We start from the raw sequence: 24292 nt of genomic DNA on the forward strand, positions 1-24292 counted from the left end.
GCTGAGGAGGGGAAAAACTTCTCGGAGCCCGGGGGCTCCGCTGGATCCCGGGGGGTCCGGGGGGGTCCCGCTGCCGCTGAGCGCCCGGCCCCGGGAGCACCCGGCCAGGCTGGGGGGGTCGCGTTGTGAGGGGGGCTTCGTTCTTCTCAGTGCCTTCCTGGTGGTGGGGGGACAGGGGTAGAGTCGGGCCCGTCCCTGCCTGTCTCCTCTTGCGCAGCACGGTTTGTTTCATCCCTCCCAAAAAGTTTCGTCGCCTTGGGTTTTGTTCCGCTCTTTCTGGTGTTCGCGCTCTCCAGGCAAAGCGTCGCAACTTTCTGAAAACTTGCTCGTGGTCTTTTGGCTTTCCTTGGTTCTCTTGTTCTCCCATGTACCTTCTTTACAGTTAGTTTAGTGTGTTCTTATTTCCCTGTCGATTTTTCTGTGCTATGTAACAACTGCCACTTTTCCTCATTTTTCATCCTAGTCCCTTACTTTCCTGGGCTGTTTTGTTTCCCTTCGTTGCCCATTTTCCCTCTCCCTCCTCAGATCTCTCAGAATTTCTTAACTCTCTACTTTTCCAGCTTTCTCTGTTGTCACACATTCTCTTTCTTTACTGGTCTTTTCCACCTATTCTTCTACCTATATACCTATTTGCATTTTCCATAAAAGTCTTCTTTTGCCCGGATCTTTCATTTCACATGTCCTCAACTGCATGCTTAGATATGCTAAGGCTTCCCCTGATGTCAAACAAAGATCAAAGTTTCTTTTCATTCCCTCTCCCAAAATTAATTCTTCTGTGGTCTGCTATACACACACGTTACTCAGTTACATGGACAGAACTTCTAACAAAAATTCTTGAGCATCCACTGCTATTCACCTTCTGCTTTCCTCTAGTCTTTACCTCTGTCCACACTCACCCTTCATTCTCTTAAAAGCTTCTCATTCCTCTCCCTTGTCCTTGACTTGGAAGCTTGTGCTCTTCCCCACTCCAGCTTGGCAGACTCAATGCTGTTTTTCACATTGTTATTCCCTCCTGTGCAGAGTACTCAAGCTTTTCTCTCCTTTCCTCATACTGCCCTTGCCAACCTAAGCAAAAAGTTGCTGTTGGTACTCCTGAACGGATGACAGAGGAGGAGTACCGGCATAGGCAAGCACAGCTTCGGTTGCTTTGGCTTGGTCCTTGCTGGGTCAAGTGTCAGCAGTGGAGCTTGCTGCCAGAGCCCCAGCGATGCTCGCTCTGCTGCTGGGTGGAGGGACATTGAGCAGGGGCTAGAGGGGGAAGAAAGATCTCTGTAAACAATGTTATTACTTCTTCCCTCCACCATCCTGATGCAATTCTGTTCAGAGGATTGGCAAGCTTTGTTTTTGCTTCTTGTGGCTTTTTTCGTAGACTCATTCTTTTTGTACGTTTTGAAATACCTGCCAGGGCAGGTGAAGAGCCTTTATGTTCCATCCTTTCTTGGCACTTTGGTGCTCTCTGTGTTGTAAGACTGTACAATGTATAGAGAAATACGAAAGTCCTTTTCATAAAGCATTGGAAGTACAAAACCGACAGCATCCAGTTTGCATATTCTGTTACACTCTAGTCTGGAGATGTTTTTAAAGTGAAACACCGTCACAGGGCTTTGAGCTCAGTATGTGTCTATATCTGTGAAGAAATACGTGTTTGAAATTATTCCGAAGAATGTAACTTCATGTTAGTCCCTGGTGGTGTGACAGAGTTACTGTGCTGAACTAAAACTTCTTCCTCTTACTCAAACAGGTCAAAACATGGTCGTCGGGAAAATGGGATGCTTGCCAAAATTGTCGGTCTGTGCTAGGTGCCATGCTGTGTTGTCCTTGGAATGGTGGAATACAACTTGGGTCTCCTCGGGGATGGCTGACGTGGCACAAACTGTACCACGCAACTACCGAATGCGTTCACCTTTTGGATATGTATGTAAGTTAGTGGGCTACTGGAAGAAGATGAAGAATCTCTTGCAGAAAAGTGAGGATATTGTAGAAAATGCTGCTGCAAACCATTTGGATTATATTGCCATCCGACATTGCGGTCCTGCAGCTAACAGAAGGTATGCTTCTCCCTGACTGTTGCAAAAATACTGGCTTATACATCAAAATATGAAGTGCGTTATCTTAATTTTAAACAAACATGCTTTTTAACTTTTTTTTTTTTTTTTGTTGTCTTTGCCTTTGTGCTGAAGCCTACCAATAGTTTTGAGTTGTGTAATCTGACACAAATGCCTTCCTAATGGCTTGGCAATGTGTATATCTTAAATGTAAAGGGAAAAAATGAATGTGGCAATATTTTGGTTTCAGAGTTAACTGATATTTTCAAGGTAATAACTTCGTTGGGTCTAGGAGTACTTAGCAGCTCTTGAGAAAATCAGACTAATTAACTCTTCTTAAAAGTAAGTTAGAAACAGTTTAAACAAAGCATTTTCTACAATTGCGTTCTTCCAAATAGCCTACTTCATTTAAAGGTGTCTTAGTATTTTGAGTTGAACTCAGGAAAACAACCTGCTACTTTTTGACAGCTCTTCCAAATAGTGACAAAATGTTTTATGGATAATTCAGGTGTGAGAAATAGAAGTATTTCCCTTCAAATTGCAGGAATCATTTTGTTTAATATGTTTTTAAAGTATCAATTTAAATGACTTTTGCAGACTGTTTGCATCTCAGATGTTCTAGTGCTGTGAAAGTCTCTGTGTTGAAAACGTTATTATATGAGATAACTGATGTACAAAATAGAAATAAAAGCAGAGAGAACAAGCTGTTAAAGAGTTATTCTTGAATTATTCACTGAATTATTGATGAATCTAGATTAAGTGTTAATCCAACAATGAGGAAATCATTGAGCCCCTTAGTGAACTATTGAAATCAGAGCAAATATTAAAATGATTTAAAATCTGATCTTTTAAACTTGTTTTGTGTACTTCTTATGTATAACCAAAAATGAATGACATGAAAATTGTTGCTTTTGCTGTGTATTTCTACTCATCTGATTGCTTGAAGTCTAGCCAATATGTAGGGCAGACAAGTATTTGTAATCTTAAGAAAAGTGCTGAGCTGGCTGGCCTACTTTGGAGCAAAATAGAAATCTGAACAAATAATCACTTGTTATCCTTTCCAGTTGTAAATAGAGATACAAGAGACAATAAATAGAGTACTAATTTCCTGGTTCTGACTTTTTAAATCAAGACCTACTCTTAATTTTCTTGATTATTAAGGATAATCTTTCTGTTACTTACTAAAAGCAATTAATGTACTTTTATTAAATTAAATTAATTAAATTAAGATTTGATTCTTAATATTGTTCTGTGTTGGTAATTTTTGAACTTTGCATGACTTAAGTTAGCCTTATGGAAGTCTTTAATCTGAAGTTTCAGAAAAGGCAAGTCCTATGCTGTTGGTGGAAAGGGGAAAAGAAGAGTAAAAATGGATTGTGCTGGATGAAAGTATTTAGAGTTGCTATCTAGCATCATCTTAGAAAAGAAGTCAAGTCATTACATTTCTGCATTTAATTCTGTATTTAATGGGAACCAAAACTGTGATTTTGTTGTTGTTGTTGTTGCTTTCTGTGTGGATTCTCCTTATTCAGTTTCTTATGCATCTATATCTCTTTTCAAAACCTAATCTGGAAGTGGTTATTCTTTGTAACAGAAAAAATACACTTTGTTTATCTGTAAGAAAACCATTCATTTTCATCAACACTAAAATCTGAAATAAATTTTTACCTAAAGTTAATGTAAATAGGGACAACCATTTATCTTAGCTTAATTTGAGAGTTTAGGTAGATTGAATGCCATAGGTTTCATGAAGTATTTTGCAAATTATTAGATATATTTGTTTTTGTTTATACCTGGAATATTTCAGACAATGATAACTTAGTGACAGAACTGTTAAGATACAGAGAGGAAGAATACAATTTATCTGTCTTCCAATTACTTTGGACTACTTCCCATAAAACAAAATGAAGTATTCTTATATTCTGAGATAAGATCGGAGGGGAAAGAGAAAGTATGGTCAGCTAGGAAACATCTAGCACAGTAGCTGTCTACTGGGTAGGTGTGCTGTGTTGGTGCAAGGCATACTTTCTGCTGGTGCTGTGGTGTCTCCAGGCAGGGCATGCTGGAGCATTCCTGCACCTTTTTCCTGGGAGCAATCCTAGCAAAAGAGGCAGTAGGTTTGCAGGTAAGGAGAGAGAGAGAGGCTCAGTGCTGTGGTGAAGGAGCATCATCCTGGGAAGAGTGATGGGGTGAAACTTCCCTAAAAGAGGCAGGAATCAGCCCTACTTCCTCCAGTGGAAGCTGCTTTTGAGGAGCTTGGGAACTGCTGCAGGGGAGGAGGGCTTCAGGCATGTGAGCTGTGATGCTGTAGCTCCATAGAAGGGTGTGAAAAGGGTTGTTCTGGTGGTTTGTGGTTGCAGTCGGTCCATCGCTTGCTTTGCTTGTGGCTGTCCTAGAAGGAAGTCCTTGCAGGCATCGTGGGCTTGGGGCTGAGCTCTGAACTCCTGCTCACAGATCTACCCCGGGGTGTGTGGTAGTTAAATTGGTAGCAGAACTTTCACTAACCAAATTAAACCAACTTCAGACTTTCAGAGATGCAGTTTCTCCTTTCAGCTGTGCTCTCAGTTAAGAAAGTCTTTTAGTCAGTGTAGTTTGTCATGTGAGAAAGTGTCTTACTCCATTTAGCTGAACAGGGAATAACCATGGGGATGTCTCAGGCCAACAGAGCACCCAAGGAGAAGAGATTTAGCAGGCTGCAACAAGTGCTTGTAGTGTGTCATGGGTGGGTGAGATACAGTTTTGGAGTTGTGAGGAGTGGGCAGGAGAGAAAAGGGCAGACTCAGTAACTTCTGTATTTTTAGGCAACAGATGGAGGAGATGGTGTCTAGAATATCTTCCTGCAGAAGAATCCGTAGGAAGCTAGAAAGAAAAGTGCAATAAGGACTTCATTTCAAGTTTTTGATTGTTCCTTCCCTTTAGCTGAAGTAATTTTGGGGGGAGAATGAGCTCCAGAGCTCCCAGGCAAGGTAGACATTTCCAAGACCTGCATTCTTCCTGCTGGTTCCTGTGCCAAAACATGGACAAATATACTTTCCTAAAGGACTGCTGCCTTTCACCCTTCCACAGGGAGTCCCCAGCTCCTGACAGTGTAAAGCAAAGAAGCTTTGCCAGAGCATCCTCTGCTGCATGAGGAGGTGCAACGTGATTCTTGAGTAAAATTTTGGGAGGCAGCTTTTGAAAATATGATTGTTAGACCCTGAAGGGACCTACAAACAACCTGAGCGTTGTGTGATTGTGAGGGGAATGGAAGGGGAAGCACTGACTCTGAGCTCCTCACTGGGAAGACGAGGTGGGAGCTGTGGGACAGGACCCCTCTGCTTGCAAGTGTCTGGAACTGCCTTAAAGTTTCTGTGGCGGCAGTGGAGTTATTTTAGTTTTGGCTTCAAAAATGGTGTATGTGTATATATATATATATATGTACATGTATATACAGTATATACATATATATGTGTGTGTATTTATATAATTTCCCCTTTATTTATCTTAGTGCTGGTTGAATGTCATGTGTTAATCATTTAGCTTGATGTGGCAAAAATCATAGTTGAAAATATACCTTTTTTTTTTTTTTTTTTTTTTTTTTTTTTCTGCTTTCACTTGTTTTTTACCTTACAGGGTAACTTGAGGTACAATGGTACAATACTCTTTGAAAATCAGTATAAGCATTAGAGTAAGGTTTTTTTGTTTGTTTGTGAGAGCAAGTTCCAGAAGAGAGGAAGGAATGTTGACTGAGGCTGGAGGGAGAGAGCTGCCACTTGAAATCTCTTAGTTATGGTTCTGAAATACTGCATGAGAACTTATAATGAAAAGGAAGCTTCCATACCATGTGAGATACTTTATATAAATACTATCATTTAAGTCTGGACACAGGCATATGCCTTCTGGAATACAGCATTTTTTTCTCTTGATTGTATTTATTTTATGTAACAAGAAGCTTTCCGACTCACCAACAGATTCTATTTTGATATTATTTTTTGTGCACTTTCATCATCGTTGCATGAAACTTGTCACAAACTATTTATGAAGTCTGAGGTAGTCTGCTATTGCGCTTGATACCTTGACCTTTCCATGATTAAAATGCATAGACATGTTTGGGTTAGGCAGGGGGAGTTGGATAAGCTAGGGGGATTAAGAATATTTTAACACTAAATTAAATGTGGTCTTTGTGTGAGAACAGGGAGAGTACTTCCACTGAAAGTTTATAAGGCTACTGCAAGTGCAATGCCTGTATTCATATCCATGAATATTTTACATTAGTGAGGAAAATATTTAATTCTGTACAAAAAAGGAAGAAGAAAATGCTCATAACTAATATAAATGTGCATGCTTCTGTAAAAAAAATAACAAAAATGATTACATATGCTGTATTTTTTAATACTGAAATGCTAAAAGGAAGCTAAACTTCTGTACGGGGACAATATTGCCATCTTATGAAGTACATTGTGTTTTGAGACATCTTAAGTGGTCATTATCAATCTTGTTTTTTTTTTTTTTTCTTTTTCCTTAAGCCTTGTTTGTAAAGCATTTTCTCCATGAAAAGTGCTGCTTTAAGACCTGCACAGGAACATGAGTGTAGTGCTGTTCTGGATGTCATTTTTGCTGTTTCAGAGATAAGGGAGAGCAGTGAAGTAGAGCCACAAGCATTTGTGTAGGATTCCTTGTAGGCATGGCAGGTGGATGGGGTGGTGGTGGCAATGATGAAGGCAGACATTTGTCATGAAAAGTAGAAAATGGGCACTGTGAACAGTTCCTCTGGGTGGATAAGGATGTGATTTGATTTAGTTGTGAGCCAGCAATGGCAGGTGAGGAAAGGAAGTGGCAAGGCTTCTTGAAAATGAGGGCCAGAAGCTGGTGATTGATGTGGCAGAGAACAGAGAGGTGGATATTGTGGAAATGGATTAGAAGCAGTTTGTCATAATTTATGCATCTGGAGGCTTGTGCCATCAGGGCATTTCTAATGGGAAAATGTAGTGAAATTTTTAAATGTCTGTAACAGTGGTTATAAATATTGCAGGGATCAGCAGTATTGGCTTCTTTGTGGTGAATGATAAAATTGTTTCTGTTCAATGCCACACAGTGAATTAAAGTCAACTTTAACATTGCATGTTTTAAATTAAGTTTACTCCAAAAGCAACTGTTGTCTTGAGTTGAGGATATGAGCTAGCCTCTTCTGCCTGTTTTTGAAATATTGTGCAAGACAGGAATTCATTTTTAGGTAAGTGGCTCAGGAATTGTATATGTTGTCTTGAGATGAACTCAGAGCTAAGATTCAGTGTGGCTGGCTGCTTGTTTAATTATCTTTCAGCATTTGCTGACTGGCTTTCAGTTGGTATTTTGGGGTTGCTCTGTGAGCATGTTCTGAAAATAACAAAAGTTCTGATGGCTGCAGAATATCTAAGGAGGGACCTAGACCATGCAGCAAACATTGAGGTATGGCTAAGCAAACTGCTGCTCGTGTCTTGATTGGCACTACACCAGGCTGTGCATTGATTTAGATCCAGAACCAAGTTAGATGTATGTTGGTGCTACTGGATTCAGTCTATTAAAAGTTGCTTCTCATCTGAGCTGGTGTATGATGTGACTTCAGCTGTGCTGGTGCTGGAGGTGATGGAGCTGGAGTAGCTCAGGTGTCTTTTTCCTGCACTGCCTTGTGGGATGTGAATATGGGCTTGGCTGTGCTTTGTTGTTTAATAGCTTTGGGCTGCAAGAGTTGGAAACTGCAGAGATGTTAGAAGAAACAGCCTTGATAAAGATTAGAATTTGCAAGACGAAGAATGTGCTTTCTATGGGGTTTGAGTTTGCTGTATCAAAAGTTTTATAATGTGACACAGGCAGCAGCTTTATTCATTCAAGCTCTTGAACTGGACCTGTGGACCATGTTTAGGAAAGGGTTCTTAGTGAAAAACAGGCACTGGGGCATGGTTCTGGTTCACAACTTCATGTATACACTATATCGCTTTTATTTTATTTATTTATTTATTTTTTAAGTGCAATGACTTTCAATCTTTTAAAGGAAGGACCGAAAGAAATATATATCTAAAATCAAAAGGTTTTTCATTATCATGTAGATATATTTTGGCTTCAGAATTTGTAAACTTTGTTTTTGTAGTCTTTAAGCAGTGCAGTGCATTGTGTGGCTTTATCAATCTAAAGCTTCACTTTTGTGTATTTTTGAAATCTGCATCCTAGATCATGAATTAGTTTATCAGATTTGTATTAACTGTCACTTCTTCTTTTCAAATAGCTTATTTTCCATGGTATCAACACCTGATATTTGGATATTATCATTCTTCTCCAGAAGACTTTGATGCATGAGTATTTCTAACCTAATTTAGTTGAGGATTGGAATGCTTTATGAAAAACTTTATTTAAATTGAGAGAAAAGTTGAGTGATAATGTTTTTAAAGCAAAATGAGAACGCAGCTTGCAAAAACAAATTAGCTATCTCTGTAAAAAATCTATATTTTCAACTCAGTTCTTCATACATCATCTATTGGCATTAGCTGGAGAAGGTTTAATGTCTCTCTCCTACTGGAATTACAGCACTCAGGCAGTGGAGGAAAGGGGCTGTATCCTGATGTATGCTCATGACAGTGGCTCATTGTACACCTAGTCATAGGAATGAAAAGGAAGTTTTATTTTTTTCAGGGAGGGGGTGTGACTTTCTCTGTTGTCTTTAAAAGACAATTTGCCTAACATCAGTTGAGACTTGTGGACCACACAGTCCATCTAGATGCAAGATTAATTAGATGCTAGCTCATTTTAAATGTTTTATATAAGGAAGGTGTTAAATATGTGTTTAAATGCATTTTAGAATAATAGATTAAAATTACTTGTGCATTAGATGTATACATATATGTGCACATACTCCATACACATAGCCCAAAACCAATGGTGAGGTGCCTGAGGCGGCTTCATGATGGGGACAGGATTTTTTTTCCCCCTTCTGTTCGAAGCAATGTTTAATGCATTCCCAGACCCTGCTTCTATTATTTTGTGTCAGTGGCATTCTGTGCAGTGTTCCCTTTTACTTGAGTTTCTAGCTACTTGAAATACATGCCCTGTTTCAATTTACCGATCTGTTTTTTAAAGTACATCCTGTGTGCAAATCCTTATCAGACAAAGGCATAATGGAAAAGTGGCTATTGAATTAGTAGTGATCAGTGGTATACTGAGAGAATACCACTGTAATTAGTTGTAAAACTCTTTATCTCAATCTCAGGCATGCTGCTAACCCCTCCCCTTCTCCTGCTTTCCCTTAAAAGACATGACTGAAGAGCAGTGAGGCGTATCTGAAGCAGAGCTATGGTAAACACTAAAAAAAAAAACCCAAAAAAAGTATTTTTCAGCTGGTAATTGATCTGGCTTATTGTGTGTGCATGTACACATGTATATAGGTACATGTATATGTTTGACAGAATAAATTGCTTTAAATTATGCACAGTGTAATATTTCAAATATTGAGAGAAGATTTATTTATTTATTTATTGGTTGATCTTGTTTTAACATTTTCTTTAAGAATTGTTCTGAGTACCACCAAAGCTGTGTGCGGAATGTTGTTTGTTGTGGACTTCATGCAGTGCAGATAGGTGTCTGAGGGAGGTAGAAAGATGTTTGCAAAGAAAGACCAGAACCATTCATAGATTGATTTCTTCACGTTTGCAAAATGACAGAAATCAATCCGCTGCTTTGACCTTGGATCATGTGTTGCAGTTGAAATAGTTTTTTGTTTTGTTTTGTTTTGTTTTTTTTTTTTTGTCCTGAACTCAGTAGCAAAAGGCAGTGAGTTAAGATACAACAGATGTGAGGGAGAGTAGGGCAGAAAAGAAGCAGAGTAAGGAATCTTTTGCAGACCTATATGTGTAAGACTGCTGCCCAGTGTTACGCATCTTCAGTTGTGTGTTGTGTTTGTTTTTTTTTTAAATTGTTGCTACAATGTTGTAAAACTCAGTTGGACTGTCTGTGTAAGAGAGCATATTCTAGACACTGAAAAATTTCTATAGCATTATTGAAAATAAGAAAATGAAAAGCTTGTATCTGCAGACACATTGTCATCTGTTCAGATAGTTTCTGAACATGAAGGAATGGGGAGCTCTCTGACTTGTTGCTCTCCTGCATCAGGAATGGTGTATCCAAGACCAAGTTATAGTTGCTGAATTAAAAAAAGAGCTGTAACCTGGGCTTCTGATTGCTTGATGTGAACAGTGTTGTGCAAACAGCTCAGGGGTTCCGAGAACTATTTGCATGCAGTATTTTCCCTATTTGTTTTTTCCTATGGACACTGGTATATGACCATGATTTGTATAAGAGAAGGAGGATGTTTTCATTCTTGTTTTTAATTGTGTGAATGTTTCCAGGCTGAAGAGAATGTGAAGTTACACCCTGTTATTTCAGGTCAGTGTCTGGAGTAATGTTTTGGCAAGAGCTTGTTATGGATCATATACTGTCATCACTGCACAACACAAAGGGAAATAGGGTACCTCTACTTCTGCTCAGGCAAGATCAGTTCATTATGCATAAAAAAAAAAGCTGTGCGGAGCAGCAACGGTTGAATGTGACATAACAACACTTTCCAGAAAGATGCTTGTTAATAGTTATTGAGGGACATGCAGCTTCTTAGTGTGTCTAGCTTCTCTGTAAAGAGAGCCAGGGTGCACTCATTGGTAAATTATTGGCATATCTTTTGGACAAGTATTTTAATACATATTTTCAGTGAATTTTGACTTAATCCTCCTTTTGCCTTGGTGTTTAAAGATGAGAAATTGAGGTCCTGAGAAATACTGTTGTGAATAGTTGATATCTGCATTTGGGTCTAATGCCATGCTTTCTGGGTAGCAGAGCTGACAAAATCTGTAGGCTTTACTGGCTGGTTTTTATTTTTTTAATTATCATTTTTAATAGAATATTTATTTTTTCTAATAACATTTGTATAGCTCTTGACATATATTGGTTCTCCAATTCTTGGATTTAGAATTGCTAAAGTAGCTGCATCTGCCTTTATGCTCCTTGTTATTCTATGATGAAAAAGAAATCAGTAGAAATTGTGTCCCCCCAAAACAAACAAACAAACAAACAAACAAACAAAAAAAACCATAGAAATTCTGCATCAGTTAGTATTAATTTTAAAATGAAATCTCATACTTCACAGGTCAAAATCTTTTGTTTAGGGAAAACTATCAGTAAGAAGCTCTCTATATCTTTAACTGAAATGGTCTCTAATTTATGCCTGATTCTTCTGCTAGGTTAATGTTAATTAGTTTAACATATCACTCATAAAAGATGTCATAGTTGAGTCATTGTGTAGGTAACAAATCTTGCACTGGCTGGCGATGAAGAAATATTACCTCTATTAAAACCCTCACTTAAATGGTGGAGTCAGTGAGGACTCGTGACATTTTGCAGTCATCCAGCTTAATGCATTTTAATGCCTTCAGTGGTGTGAGGTTTTTCTTGTGGGGGGTGGGGAGGCAGAGGTTCCAGAATATGCAGCGCAGTACATTGCTGTGCTGGGCGAGAAACCCGATAGAAATGCTGGCTCAGGCTAGAGCTAAGGCTGGATACTGTAACATTCATTTAACCTTATAAAAGCCTGTCCAGCATTCAGTTACCTAAAGAAGGCATACGTAAGCAGTCATGGAAAAGCTCAAATCTACTTGCATTCAGAACCCAAGTAATCCAATATTAGTAGCACAGCCAAATGTTTACAAGTATGTATGCTTGTAATTAGCTAAGTAATTTCATCCATCTCTGCCCTCGAGAGAAGCATTAGAACTGGGCCTATAGTGGAAAGCAAATTTCAATTGTAATTATGGAATGGTTAGTATGACTCTGTAATCCTTTTTCCAAAATAATTCCCCAGTGTCTCAGAGGAGGTGAATCTGTGGCACCACTACTACAGCTGTGAGCCTGTGCTCTGCTCTTAGATACTCCCGTATCTGGGATGAGTAACCAAGTTAGTACCATCTCTTTTTGTAGCACCAGAAGATGATACTAACATTATTATTATTATTTTTTGGGGCACCACCATCATCCAATGTTAATGAGCAGTTGAATAAGTGTTTGAAGCTGCTGTTACAGTGCCGTAGGAAGCCTGCAAGGTCTCAGACCTTGAGGGTCAATGGAGTTTGACTTGAACAGCTTAGGGAGGCATGGTGAAGAGACAAGGGCTTCACATTGGAAATATTGACCTCAAAATGCTTAAATCTTTTCCGTTGCTTAGCACTGATATGGTATGGGAGCAAGACAGTGCCTTTGGTATGTGGCAGAGAATGTCTGAAGCTTTGAAGGGTACCTATCAGCACATCTCAGAAATGGTAAACTAAATAACTGTGTGTGTGCTTGCAAATTGTGTGGTTGTGTCCCAGTAAAGCAAATCACTGTAGCTGGGACACCAGAAATGTGCTTATGTTGATCTTATTATGAAACGTGAGTAAATAACCAACATGTTCTATCATCTCATAGTCTAGGTGATGTCTTATCTTTTTAACTTTCCTTCTAAACTCAGAATTTCAAAACCGAGAAATGGCAGCTGTGCAGCAGGTGCAGCCAGTGGAAGATGGGGAGCCTTCTTCTACCTTCTTTCAAATTGTGGGAGTGTTTACGCCTCGTTGGACTTTTCTATATTTCTGTACACCAGTAGAAAGTGAAGTTGATTATTTGTTTTAGCATGAAACTGAATGAAAAACTTACTAAAAATGTATCATTCTTTGACATGTTGCTTTACTGTTTGTGGCATTGGCATATTTGTCGAGTGTCTCTGAATAGTCAAGTGTTGGAGATGTAAGACATCTATCAGTTTGAAATGGCTGCAGTCTTCAATGTATCACACTGACCATTGGATGGGATGATTACTAGTCTGTCTGTAGCTAAACAATAGCTTTTCTTTCACCTGAAGGAGACCTCTTTCTCTGAGCAGATTGCTTTTGAGGTGCTGTTTTCTTGAGATGTTTTTACATTTAGCTTACTTAGCCATTTGTTCATTAGCAATTATAAATCACTAGTGAGACTCTTCTGGTTACCACGAGAGTTTAAAAATTGTAGCAAGCAAGCAACTTCTTCCTGAATTTGCTTCTCACCTTGGATTTGCATTAAGCTTTCAGACTTCTTTTAATTTTAACCCTGAAAACTGAATACATTACAGTAATTTTATTAACATCAAAAGGTTTCAAATTGTTCACGTGTAGCTCTTAAAATTTATAAAGCAGCAGTTTAAGACTTTGAAATTCTTAACAGATTCTCAGCTATCTTCTCAGTATTTGAGCTTAAAGCAGAAAGAATTTTAACTCAATTATAATAATGTAAACCTTTCCCCTTTGCTTTGCATAATTAAATATTTTCATTTACATAGCACAGAAGTCTAACATTCCAAACAGGAAAGATAAGCAGGAGAAAAAGGCAAAGATGCATATTTGATTCATGCAGAGTAGTAATGCACTTGCTGGTAATCTTACTGTGCTTATTAATAATAATTTTAACTAGGAATCCACATACAAATTCATGTGAATGTAGATTGTATTTAATATTTTTGGGGCTGTTTTTATTAATTATTATTATTATAATATATATTTTGGAATCTGGATGCACCTACTGAAAGCTTAATAAAGTACATTAGAACGGGGGCATGGGTATAGTAGCCTTGAGATCTTTTACTTCTTGTTTTAATGTATTAATTAGTAGAGCAGGTCTGGGGAACATTAAGTTTCCTTCTGCTTGTTCCGTCAAATTATGAGGATGCAAGACGTGGCATGAACATGCTTGTGTGGAAGTATGTGATCTAGTCTGTCCCTCCAATTTGCAGTTGAAGTAGGAAAATCTGAGCTAGACATATCAGTTTGAATAATGCTGTGTATCAGATTCACCAGCCCACTGCCGGAGTAGTATCTCTGTAGTAAAATATGAAACATTGGAAGTTTTCAGGACTACAAAATAGACACAAGATCTGCAAATAGCTGCACTTCTCCTATGTGGCAGGTTCATATATGGTGAAACTCTGCTGTTTGTGAAGACATCTAATACAATTTTATTGGCTAGTTTAACATCACACTTTAATTTTCTTAGAAGTGGGACCAGTGATGTGCCCCAATAAGAAGCACTTGTGATTCCTGCGTTACTAAATTACACAATGATTTAGATCGCTATTAAATACAAACATGTTAAGGGATTTTTTTTTCTTTTTTTTCTTTTTTTCTTTTTTTGTTAAACTTTTATTTTAAATTCTTTCTGTTTGTCTAACAACTTGTGGAGCTTGAGGATATTTGTCTTGATTTGCTTAAATGTCATACTTCAAAGCAGTTTTGAGGTATTTTTTGTATATATTACGAGCTTTAAATCTTAAACAAATTCTAAGTGCCAACACATATGGTATATACAAAACTTCTATATGCTAGGATTGTGAGAGGATGGATTTTTGCGCAAAGCTTAGTTGACATTAAACACTTCTCAGCATATGGATTTTATGGCATATGTCAAAATGGAATAAAGAAACTAGAAATCCAAATAAAAGGGAGAGCATCTGTATGCATATTTATGCATGCATTCATGCATACTTTTGGGCGGGGTGTTAAAGGGAGCTAGCGTATTTATCTTTGACCTTTTATTCACATTTCCTGCAGGGATCCTTAGTTTATGAGCTTTGAGAATTTGTTTCAGGGGTACTTTGTGTGGTTTTCTGACAACTGCCTGAGTTTCTTTCATTTGCAAGTAGATTTTTCTATGCAAACTTTTGTATCGTCTCTTTTGTTTTGTTTGATGGGATGAACATAAGAGAGTATGCTGTGGGTGAGAAAGAATGAGGATTTAGTTTCTAACATAGCAAAATTTCATGTCCCAAAGCTTCGTCTGATAACCATCCTTTTAATATATTGAGATTGGCTGTTTGCTAAATACAAATCTGAGAATGAAGGTTATTTGCTTAAAGAACAAGTAAAGCTACAAGGATATTAATAATTTTGATTTTCATATCCCAAAAGCTTGTAACAATAAGTATGAACTTGTTTTCTTTTCTCTTTCCTCTAACATTGATCATCAGGGAGAGCTTATATGCTCTAAAATGTCTTTGGAGACCTCTGGGCACCTAAAAGACAATTCATTGGTAGAAATGCAACTGGAGGATCAGTGTGTTCTTTTCTTAGCTTTCATTATTGCTTTCTCTGTTTTGTGTTTAGTGTTTTGCCATCTCTCTGCTCCATTCTTGTTTCATTATATTTGCACCATGTCTCTGACAGGTCATTAAAAGTTTGTGTAATAAAGTGTCTACTTGGCTCAGAAAATTGTGTCAAGATTTTGAGGCATCTTGATGTTTAGGGAAAATGGGTTTGTTTTGGGCTATATTGAGTTAAGTGTAGCGAAGCACTGGAGAAGTTCAGACTAGTCAAGTTGTTTCAGTATATGAGGTATAAACACGGCTCTGTTCTTGGTTCATAACTGTATGCTAGGTATAGTGCCCTCCAGCTAGTTTTCCATGTTATGAATTTCTCTCCAGCTGCTCTATTCATTTACAATACGATTATTTTATACCAAGACCTCTGTTTTAGATGAGATAGGAAATTGTTTCGATGTACAAAGTTAAGCATTTGTTTAACTGTATGTATGAGGTAGGATCTAGATTATTTTTTTTTTTTTTTTGGTAGTAAGAATCCAGTGTGAATGCTGTGTGTTAAGATGGGGAAATACCTGTCTTGCTTACTAGATTTTGTTTGTAGTCATTTTTTTTTTACAATGTGTCTTAATTTATGAGAAAAATACTGTGTTGTTGCTTTAATAAGCATTTTTTCTCCCCTTTTTCTGTACTTGACTATGGCAATGACAAGTAAAGTAATTGTATGCTGGTTTCTCATTTAAAAAACAAAAAGCACCCCCTGCCCCCCACTCCCCCTTCCACTTTGGAAAATAATCCCCTGAGCATCTCCATCTATCAGTGTAGTACGTTCAGTTTTTCTACCCCCGCCCCTCCCCCCCAAAGACTTAGTGTCAATGCACTGTCTACTTCCCTAGTCATTAGTGATTTGTGGATGATTGGGTCTGAGTGTAACTATTTGCCTGCAGACTCTGGGGCTTAGCATTCCTAGGTGTTTTAATACTGGGCTCTACCATTAGAAACTGCAGTGAATAAGCAAGTCCTGACTCATGTGCATTTAATTAATCGTAATGCTGGAGACTTGTCCAGTAAATTCACATGTCTGGACAAGTGCCCAAGGGTTTCAATGACTCTTTATAGTATGGGTTGGGAAATTGGTGTACCATCCACTTAAACAGGTCCTGCAGAACTATGTTTTTAATACTTGCCAGCTTCCCTCAGAGTGTGGCCCTGATGATGCAGAAGAGGGGCAGAAGAACTGGATGTATTTGCTCTGTTCTTGGCTGGGAAGAGACAGACTTTTGGAATGGGGTTTGAAATGCTGACACCTCTGCAGTAGTTAATCCAATTGAGAGATGGTCAGTCTATCTCATTCTCTTAAGGGCTCTGATGAGATAATCCCAGGTAACCACATTGTAAGCTCTTTTCAGCATCTGGCAACACCACTGGTGAGTGGTATGACACTTCAATTGACTTGATTAGTTGCTTGAGGTTGTCTGGTCCTGAGTTATTTTAACAAATTTGAGTGCAAACTTACTTAATTTAGAAAGGGGGAAGGAAGAATAAAAAGCTCTGGCATCGATTCTCTTTGTGGCGAGAATTTGACTGTGCACTGAAGGAGTGAAGTATTGCCACAGTAGGGGAAGACCATGCTAGGAAATAGTTAAACTGACACACCTCAGTCCGTGGAACTGTGTTCCTCATGATTAAATAAAGTTACAATTTATTAGAAACTTGCTCAGTCAATGGTATCCTGCCTGGGTTTCAATGGACATAGCTTGTTTTGGTATGGGTGTAGGAAATGGGCATCCTTTCCCTGAGCCCATGGTGGTGTGGTAAGAATGCTTATTTTGTTTTCAGCACTGCCTAGACTTTACTGTGTTGCTTTTGTGGTTAGATCCTTTTACCTCTGACCCAAAGATGCTTCTGAAATGCAGGGCAGTGAAGTACCAGGAAGGTATCAATTCTCCCTATCTTTGTCCTTTGAGAAGGGAAAGTTTCAGTTAAGATCTGCATTGTCTGGGAATTCCATTACCTATTCCACAATCATTTTACATAGCTATTTGCATCTAAAGCTGGTTTGGAAGTGTGAATATGAAAATGACATTTTGCATATCTATAAAAGGAAGGACTTTATAGGTAAGGAGAGGGAACAACTCAGGGGCAGGAATAGCAACATTGATCAAAATTTCCTCTTTTTCAGAGGAAAAAGTAGTGACATATGCATTAAATCATGTTTTCTATGGAACATCTGAATGCCTGTAGTAAACACAAAGACATTTACAATGACATTGATAGCTCAGGATCTCTATCTTAATGGGTATAAGCAGTTTGATTGAATGCTGTTATGCTCAGGATCTTCATTGAGCTGTTGTGGGTGCTTCAGAAAGAGCACAAGAAGAGGGTGAGTTTACATTGCTGCTTTCCCAGGATCTTCTCAGCTTTTGGTGGTTTATGGCTTGTGAGACTTGGACTTGTAAGCATGGAAGCATCTTTGTAGTTAGTAATCTCTGCTGTTTATTCCCATCACTTTTTGAACCAGTGGGAACATGTCCTATTCACTGTGCTCAGTGGCAGTGAATTTAACAGCTGACTTCAGGTGAAGAAATCTACTTCTGTTTGTTTTGAACCTCCTGTGAGGAGAGTGCCTCCAACGCCCCTCCGTAGCTGTCACAGGAAATGTAACCGTCCTGCCTGCCTTCTGCTAATGAGGATCTTGCCGAACATGGCATCATTTCCCCTCAATGGTCTCTTTAAAGACGCTGTGAGCATAAAGGTGCCACTTGTGGGAACCACCTGATACCTTCATTTATTTCATCATTTGCTTTTCATTTTCTTGTTGTTATGTCCTACTGAGAGAAAATAAAATATTTGTGTATTGACATAGCTTTGCTGTTGTTGTTGTATTCCACATTCATTCCATTATAATTGATAATGCTCTGTTTCTTTTTTGTTTTACTTTTGGACTGCTACAGAGAACTGGACTAAACTATTCTAGTACTAATAATCTAATAACTCTAATTCTAATTTAAATTACTAATTCTAATAATCCGTCGTTGCCCCAGAACTTTGTTCCTTACTGGAGGGCTTGTGTCTGTACACGTAAAGAGAAGTTCGTTGTCATCCTCTCACTCCACAAAGGCTTTTATTGAATTTCAGCTACAATTTGAATGCTGTAGTTACAGAAGGTACTGAAAACTTTTTTCTAGAGCTTTATTATAAAAATAATAAAGCCGAAAAACTGCCGCCCTTCTAGAGCATGCTGACAGTGCTGGCTGGAAGGGCTCCTTCCTCAGGGAGTCAGGTAGTAAGTACAAGAATCAGCAGAATGGGGTAGTCTGTCCTTGTAGGCTGAAAATACAGCAGCTGATTTTTATTGCTTTATCTAGTATAACCAAATATAAAAGAATATTGTCTACTACTTACCATGAGGTGTTGATGGAACAGAGAATTTGAAGAGAATCTTCTGATTCTTGCATCATTACTATTTTGTTATGCATTTGTAGCAGAAAATTAACAAGCCTTTTTTGCATACTTGCTGCTACTTTATTTATTTAAAAAGTTATTTTCCAGACAGCCATATTTGGTTATTTTTATTATTTTGTTTATGGATTTATTTTGTTTATTTTTTATTTTGAAGGTTTATTTTTGGTTTCTTTTAATTTCAAAAGTAAATTTAAAAGCAACTCTTATGGGACTAATCAAAGGACTAATTCTTTTATATGGATTATATATTTTGGGAAGGGGAAAAAACAGAACAAATGTTTCAAGTAGATTTGGAACCAGTCAGTACTGCTGTCCTCAAGCTATGCCAAAGATGATGAAAATAGCTTTTTTTTTTTTTTTTTTTCTTCCATGTTAGCTGAGTGAGATGTATAGGTACAGCACAGTAAGATGGAGGCTGTTGCCACCATGCCTGGATATAATAAACCTGACAGACAAGGAGGGGTACAGACATAATGGGATTTGTGATGTCACAGCTGAAAGGAGAGGCATTCAGAACAGGGAACATCCTCTTGGTTATTACAGATATTGGAAGCATTTTTACTGTCAACTTTCAGGGTTTCATTTGCAGATTGCATGAAAACCCAGACAATATCTGGTTAGTGGAAATGTTTTCCTACAAATCTTAATTTAAAAAAAAAAAAAAAAGTTGTTTTCTTCCACTCTGTTTTTCTTTTAAGCTAAATCATGCCAAAGAGATCATTTTGGTTGTATGGGGCAAAAATGAGCCTTTTGAGCAAAGTAGGCATGAATTGGTTAAATTGGTGTTGCTAAAAAATTGTGGTTTTTTGCCTCTAGAGATGATATAGCTGGTAGTAACACACAGAAATATTCCATAAATTCTGTGAATTTAAGCTTAAGGCACTGTGGATTTAAGTATGTGAAAACTAGACCAATTGAATGGGTTGGTGCATCAGTGTCAGACATAGGAAGTACCTGTTAAAAAGATGTGGAATCAGATCTGCATTAGCTCTGTTAAATTGTTGAACATCAATGGAGCAGGGGTTGTCACCTGCTAATGCTCTCTTCAAAACAAAGCAACAGAAGGAAGTCTGTCTGTGCTGTTAGAAACTGATGTCAGTCACTGGGGGCTTCTATATACAAAGAGAAAAATGAGGCAAAAAAAAAAAAAAAAGAATCCAGTTCTTAGGTGTTCTTATTGAATGACAAAAATGATGATTTGCTGGTCTATAGAAGAAAACTTTAGTTTCCAAGACACAATTTAGGATTTGTTTTTTAAGACTTGTTAGAGATGTGTACATCAATTTAGGAAAATAAACATCACCTCTGCACATCCTAAAACAGCCAGAGGGAAAAAGCACTTTCTTGGGCAGAAGGGATGAATCCAGTAGGCTTTGGGGAACACCTGTAACAAATTCAGTGAGAAAAAGAGAATGAGTGTACTTTGGTTGTGTAGAACCAGTGATGCTGATCTACCACTGGAGATTCAAAGGTCAGCGTTTATTGCACGGGCTGCCTCAAAACTAGACAGCAGCGGACTGTGTGTAAGTAGGGGAAGCTGTCTGTGTCAGTGCTGCATGCTGACTGTTCTTGTTTGTTTAGCTTGAGAAGAATGGTGCAGGGAACTATGCTGAATCTGGCAAAAACTTCCAGTTTATGTTTTGCAGCAGTGATAGACTAGCATCCCCACTATTTTTTTCTTCTACAAAGCGTGTTCTTAGGTGCTGTAGGATACCCTTTAGTTTGGGTGAGTGAGGTTGCAATGCCCCCATAGGCATCATCCTCTCTGCAGATGTCATTTGCACAATTAATTTGGAGTGAGCTTGCAAGACTGGGCTTATTCATAAACAAATGTATTGGGTATCAGGAGCCTTTCACACATGCATTTTGTTTCTACATTTTCTATTTACTAGTCTGTGGCCAGTAGCCTCAAAGAAAAAGGAGCTGAAATCAGCTAGGAGAGCAAAATCTCTCTGGCTCACATTATACCAGGATCTGAGTTGCTGGAAAAACGTTTTGTTTTTAGCTTGGTGGGTTTTGGAAGAACAGCTTACCTATGCTTGGCAATTTTTCTGATGGTGTTGAAATATAAGAGCAAGGCACAGGTACGTGGCCTTTTTGCTGCTCTGCTTAGCTATGGGTGTAAATGGCATACTCCAGACTGTGTCTGTGTAGCAAGGCTGTCAGAGAGAAGTGGATGTGTTCCAAATTCTCATTAGGGAGAGTGATGGATGACTCTGCCCTGTCCCCTTCAGAGTGAGCCTGGGGAGGAGAGAGCTTCTGGGAGGTTGTCAGCACTCTGTAGCTGTGTAGAAACCTCTCTGTGCTGGATCACTGGAGCAATGCTGAAAGGAGAAAAAGAGTATAATCTAGAGCCCTGTGTGTTCAAGCAGTATCCCTTAAACTTACTGAAGTGCACCAAATATCTCCAATTAATCGAGTCTTGTACGTGTTATCAGATGGGAGTTGAATATTGCAGAAGTATCAGATTTATTAACAGCTCTTTTCTTGTTCAGTAAATATTGAAGAATGATTTCTCATGTGTTGAATAAAGGATAATCTGGTGATAACAGTCTTTCTGAATCCAGTGATATCAGGACTGCATTGTGAGAGGTGGTGTTTCCTAAGAAACAGATCCATCGGGAGAATAGTATTTTCTAATGTCTCTCAAGTGAAGAAGTGCAAAGATCAGTTCAGCATTTTTAAAAAAGATTAAAAAATAATAATACTTTTTGAGAGAGTCCATAGTTCATTTCTCTATCCAGTTAAAAGTACCTAGTGGAGATTTTTTTTCCCCAAAGCAAAACAAAAACAAGCAAACAAAAACTTTTAAAGGAGTTCAAATCAGAGGTTTATTTTTGATGGTAGTGCCATACAGTCTGACTGGTGTGTTCTGGTCCAGTAGTTTAACATGTGCACCATGTCTTTTTGGATTTATATAATGCATTATTTCTCAACTTTGCAGTTAATGCTTAAATAACCCATAAGAAGATTTTCCACTTTTCATTCCTTTCCCTTGTCTGAGAAGAACAATATTCTTTGCGAGCATTTAAATTAAAATGAAACCTGTCTTCTGTTACCAGCACTCATACATTTCTAGGTGGAACTTTTATATATTGACTTGTATTTGAAATCAGAAATAATGACATGATGTTATTAAGTTTAAATTTCTACAGATAGATCTGGTGTATAAAGATAGATCTGGTGTCATTCTTCTTTGCTATATACCCACGGATCCATTTTATTTTTCCTAAATCATAACTCTTGGGTAAAAAAGTATATATATTTCTGGAAAAATTAAACAATTATTAATTTACTTGAACTAAATATCAAGTAGTTTTAAATAGAGGTAATTTAAACTATTTGTAATGAGACATCACTTGGAACCAGAAGTCTGACAAAGAAAATTACCTAGCTCAAATTAAGGAACTTTTTTTAAATTGGTGGTCTTTATTGTGTGTTTTTGCATGATGGGAAAAATTTCTCAGTAGAAGTTGAAGAAATGTGTTAGCTTAGAGTTTGAAGGAGGAGTTGATTCTTTTCTTAAAAATAGCGGTTCTTTCATGTGGTTTTCACACACCACAGTAATCCTTCTATCACCTACTGCTCTGTCATAAAGGCATGAAGCTTGGTGGGTTTTTTTTTTTTTTTTTTTTTTTGGTTGTTTGTTTTCAGTCATGTTGTGATGATTTCTAACCGCGCAGCATCCTGCAGACTTGCTGGTACTTTACTAGGTCCCCTCTGGGCCAGCCTTTACTCCTCAGTCCCATACCAAGGCTGAGGCTAGGGTGGGTCAACAGCATTTTGAGTATATTTTAATCTGTCACTGAAGGTATTAATGCTGCTCTGCTCACCTTTTGAGTCCCATTGCTGCACTGAGCTCTGCTCTGGGGCACATTACAAGCATAGGGAGAAGCTGGTCCAGGTGAGATTAGAACTCTAGTGCTGCACTGGGTGAAGAACAGAGCACAGTTCCACATTTTCCATATCCTCATGGAGACATGAGTTGGGAGATCTAGAAAGCAAATACACTTTTCATTCTTTTGATTTGGTGACTACTATTTTTTTTTTTAATTTTGTTTGTTTGTGTAGAACTTGCAATGGAAACCCATTTCCAAGCAGCATGGGGAAACTCTCTTTGTCCTGTCTGGTCCAATGTCCATGGGCCTTTGGGTTATTGTGGTGGAATAACCAAATGCCTCTTTCTAATGTCCTGCATCTGGGGGCAAATAGGAAGTGTACAGGCTATGCAAAGACTGAAGTGGAAGTGGTCCCAGCAGAGGATTTCAGTGTTAGGAATGAGTCAAGATATCAGTGTAAGGTGTCTTGTGCTGTGATGGAAATGTGCGTGGAATGGCATCATCTGTTCTGGGATCAGGCTTTGTAGTATGCAGTGCTGCTACTTGGCACTTCTGTTACTTATGTTAGTTTTGTGTTTGGTTGGTTGCCAGTGTAAAAATAGTGCAATGGCACTTTTTTTTCAGTTACTGTCACCTGACAAAAATACTTTTTTTTTTTTTTTTTTTAAAGAAATATTGTAGCAACAGGAATAAATGTTAAGTAGAGAAACAGGATGAGAAATTTTTGGTAATTCAGTTCCAAAGTTTAGGTGTTTTTTGGACAAAATTGTTGGGTAGGTTTCACTTCTTCCTGTGTCTTTTTGATATCCAAATGCACTAATGGAAACAGAATAGTTGATTGCATGAACAGGGAGATAAAAGCTGTAAAAAACATTTACACTTTTTATTTTTATATTTAAATAAATATTATTTATAAAGATTCCTTTCTGAAAGACCACCTGAACAAACAAAATGCATATTTTTTAAAGGCAATAGTTGAGTATTTTCTTGATATAATGTTGAGTCTGAAATTGAGAAGAAAATGAAGCCTGAGCTTACTTAGGCTTGAGGAAATTACAGTAAGAAAAAATATTTGTAAATTTACTGTGGAACTTTCACAGAAAATCAGTTCAAACCAGTGGTGGGAGGCTGCTGGATTTATGCCTGAAGTGCAAGCATTTGACAAAGACAGCCTGCTCCAACAGAGGGTATATCTCCTTTCCATTTACTTCACTGTAGTAGCTATTCCATTCAGAATTAAGAAGGAAACTGGAAGTGAAGACAGCAGAGCTTGTTTTTTTTTCTTTTTTTTTTTTTTCCTTTTTTTTTTGTTTTTGTTTTTCTTTTTTTGGAATAAGAAGGAGTGGGTGTAGTCAGCAAAGATCTACTTATTCTAAACACTGGGAAAAGGTCACCAACATAACCAAATTTGCTAACTATAAATAGTATTTCTGGCAAAGTGATGAAGTTATTGTGGAGATAATTAATTTCAAATCAAAATGCCTTAAAGGTCATTAATTGACAATTATTTTTTTTTTCTTAAGGAAAATAACTAAGCACAAATACAAAGCAGGCTTGAAATATGTATATACATTTGATTGATACAAATAGTAATTAAAACTTGATTTTAAGTCCCTTGCCTTAAATCATCTTAATGTGATCAAGGTAAGAGTCTGTGAAGGGCCATTCCTTTTTATAAGTATTAGAAAACATAACGTAACTCCATAGATAATACTATTTCTATTATTGTCTTTATATGCCTTTTATCCTCTCCTCCGTGATGACAGATTCACTTCCATGGTTCCAGAGATAAACAAAACATATATCTTAAGATATGTATTTTGTAAATGCTTGTTTACCTCTTCAAGCAT

This window comes from Anas platyrhynchos, chromosome 2 (genome assembly GCF_047663525.1).
Source record: "Anas platyrhynchos isolate ZD024472 breed Pekin duck chromosome 2, IASCAAS_PekinDuck_T2T, whole genome shotgun sequence".
Classification (NCBI taxonomy): Eukaryota; Metazoa; Chordata; class Aves; order Anseriformes; family Anatidae; genus Anas; species Anas platyrhynchos.